The sequence below is a fragment of the Chiloscyllium plagiosum genome, chromosome 37, assembly GCF_004010195.1.
Source record: "Chiloscyllium plagiosum isolate BGI_BamShark_2017 chromosome 37, ASM401019v2, whole genome shotgun sequence".
Lineage (NCBI taxonomy): Eukaryota > Metazoa > Chordata > Chondrichthyes > Orectolobiformes > Hemiscylliidae > Chiloscyllium > Chiloscyllium plagiosum.
Genome location: NC_057746.1, coordinates 8,296,896 through 8,300,388, shown reverse-complemented (window position 1 = coordinate 8,300,388; position 3,493 = coordinate 8,296,896). Strand labels below are relative to the sequence as shown.

The window sequence follows — 3,493 nt, the reverse complement described above, 5'->3', positions numbered from 1 at the left end:
CACAACGAAATCCAGCTTGAAGGCGAGCTTTCATGTTGAGGCATTTCTATGTAGCTGCTGCTCTTGTTCTTCCAGATGCTGGAGGTCATAGGCTTGTGAGGTGCTGCCAAAAAGAGACTTGGTCTGTTACTGGTTTGCATCTTATAAGTGATATTCATTACTGGTCATGCATTCTTTGATTTAGGAAGTGAATCCTGAATGTGGTGATTGGCACACCGATCAATCACCTGTATGTCCTGCACAATGTGGAGCTTAGTTATTGCTTTGGGTGTCAGAGTTCCGGGATTCAAATCCCAGATGATCCCCCAAGCTGTTACCATACGGCGGTAAACCCTTCTGCTAATTAAACCAAAGACACAAAAATCTGTTAAAGTATGAATGACACAGAACTCCCCAAATTCCACTATTTAAAGAAAAAAGAATCAATTTTATTCAGTTTCTCCAAAGGTGAACATTAGACAGCAACTATTCACAGCTCTAAGCCTCTTTTCTAGAAATGATTTACCTCCAACTGTGTAACAACATATTATACCAATAAAAGCCCCTCTTAAAATTACATCAACTTAATTTTCAAAACCAGACAGTGGCTGTTGTCGTTAGTGTCCTCCTCCTTTCAGCTGTAGATCTCCCTAGCTGGTCTTCGGTCTTTTGCTGCAAAGATGTTAATATGAAAAAGGTAAATTTGTCAGAGAGTGTTCTGAAGGCAGTCTCTGTCTTGATGGCAGTTTATCGCTCTCCAGTTAGCCCTAAATAAATATCCACTTCATTTTTAACTGAAACATTGGATTATCTATTTTGTTCAAATTTAACAAAAACAATAAATTCAAATTCAATTGCGTTTTACTATCCTACGGCATAGTTTAAAGTGATTGGTTCAATTCAAAATGTTGTGAAAACAGCCAAATATTGCATATTTTCAAGTTTCCACTATACTCTGAGCCTGTTAGTCAGTCATATGACAGATTCTTGAACACTCTCAGTGGTAACAGCTTTCACTCTGAAAGGTACAGTACACTCCTTCAACTTCATAAGTGAGTGTTGCTCTCAGTGTTGTATTTGAGCTGTACTCAGCCAGATACATGAGGAGTGTTCCATCGCTTTCTGGATGGTAGACATGGATTGGAGCGGGAGGCAGGCAGCTTATTATTAAAGTAACCAGTATATCTGACTTGCTCCTGTGGCCACAGCACTTGAGTGGCTGGAGCAGGTCATTTTCCTGTCAACGGCCGACTCAGGTTGTTGACTGTCATGCATTCAGTGAAGTCATTGGGAGATTGGTAGGTTCTCACTGTTTGGAGATGGTCGTTGTCTCGTGTTTGCAGGCTGTGAATGTTACTTGTCGATTATCAGCCCAAGCGAGATGTTATGTCACTGGATATGGACACAGTGAGAAAGTGAGGACTACAAATGCTGGAGATCAGAGCTGAAAAATGTGTTGCTGGAAAAGCGCAGCAGGTCAGACAGCATCCAAGTAGCAGGAGAATCGACGTTTCATGCATAAGCCCTACTTCAGGGAAATTCCTGATTTCCTGAAGAAGGGCTTATGCCCGAAACATAGATTTTCCTGCTCCTTGGATGCTGGATATGGACACAGACCTCTTCATTCCCTAATTGTTATAAATGGTCCTGAATATTGCACAATCCTGAGAAAGCATCTCTAATTTGGAGGGGAGGACATTGTTGAGACATTCAGATTCTGGATTGTAGGACATGACCCTGAAGAATTGCAGTAAAGATGTATGATGGCTGTGATGATTGTCCTCCAACAGCTATAACCTCTTCACCTGTAGTCAGGATGAAACTTAAGAGAGTTTTAATCTCATTGAGTTCAGTTTATTGCGAACTCCTCTTTGTGAATGTTTAAGATTGCGAATTATGTTTAACTGTAGAAATGGACGCATCTGATTGAAAAAAACATAATCAATCCTTATGTAAAGGATCCTTACGCAAACCTGAGTTTGGTGCACCACAGAGTTAACATGCAGTTGTGCTGGAAGGTCAGGGTACGGTACAAAAAACAAGCAACGAGTGACAGAGATTAGGCTCCTTGGCAGAGTCCAAATGTTTGTCATTATCAAATTAAAAGAATAGCATTGATCGTAATTCTGGTAACTGGATTTGATAGCCATGTTAGTATAGAATTGTGTTGAGTAGACATAGAATATAGAGTGTAGTTAATGAGAGAGAGAGCAACTGAAGTTCATGAATATGGAATATTCATTCAGGGCTAGAAAACGTGGTAAATGGGGGAGGCTCGTACGTTACATTAAATGTTCTGTAATCTGGATTGTTAATTTTATGTATTCCACATCAACTCAGATATTAACTATAGTCATAATATTGCAGGTAATGAAGCTAGTGTTTATTTCATTGAAATAGACATTTTTCTTCCTATTTGTGGGCGGCACGGTGGCACAGTGGTTAGCACTGCTGCCTCGCAGCGCCAGAGACCCGGGTTCAATTCCCGACTCAGGCGACTGACTGTGTGGAGTTTGCACGTTCTCCCCGTGTCTGCGTGGGTTTCCTCCGGGGGTTCCGGTTTCCTCCCATAGTCCAAAGATGTGCAAGTCAGGTGAATTGGCCATGCTAAATTGCCCGTAGTGTTAGGTAAAGGGGTAAATGTAGGGGTAGGGGTATGGGTGGGTTACGCTTCGGCGGGTCGGTGTGGACTTGTTGGGCCGAAGGGCCTGTTTCCACACTGTAAGTAATCTAATCTAATCTAATCTAATCTAAACAACAAGTTTAAAAAAAAATTATACGTTGCTTTAAAACTGATTGATGGGTGATTCTCATCAAAACCTCTTCCTCCCAAGGAGGACACATGTCACAAAGTGAACATAGAAGAATACAGCACAGAACAGGCCCTTCGGTCCACGATGTTGTGCCGAACATTTGTCCTAGCTTAAGCACCCATCCATGGACTTATCCAATTGCTGCTTAAAGGTCACCAAAGATTCTGACTCTACCACTCCCACAGGCAGCGCATTCCATGTCCCCGCCACTCTCTGGTTAAAGAACCCACCCCTGACATCTCCCCTATACCTTCCACCCTTCACCTTAAATTTATGTCCCCTTGTAACACTCTGTTGTACCCGGGGAAAAAGTTTCTGACTGTCTACTCTATCTATTCCTCTGATCGTCTTATAAACCTCTATCAAGTCACCCCTCATCCTTCGCCGTTCCAACGAGAAAAGGCCTAGCGCTCTCAACCTATCCTCGTACGACCTATTCTCCATTCCAGGCAACATTCTGGTAAATCTTCTCTGCACCCTCTCCAAAGCTTCCACATCTTTCCTAAAGTGAGGCGACCAGAACTGCACACAGTACTCCAAATGTGGCCTAACCAAAGTCCTGTACAGTTGCAACATCGCTTCACGACTCTTGAATTCAATCCCTCTGCTAATGAACGCTAATACACCATAGGCCTTCTTACAAGCTCTATCCACCCGAGTGGCAACTTTCAAAGATCTATGAACATAGACCCCAAGACCCC

The 3,493-nt window shown here is 42.5% G+C and overlaps 1 long non-coding RNA gene across 1 annotated transcript in view; it reads right to left on the bottom strand.

The window, feature by feature from the left end:
• Window positions 1-212: 212 nt before the first annotated feature.
• LOC122541289 overlaps window positions 213-3,493 on the bottom strand; it is an 18,591-nt gene continuing 15,310 nt past the window's right edge. Inside the window, exon 3 of the long non-coding RNA XR_006309556.1 lies at window positions 213-651. This is a non-coding gene — a long non-coding RNA (uncharacterized LOC122541289). The remainder of the gene's footprint in view (window positions 652-3,493) is intronic.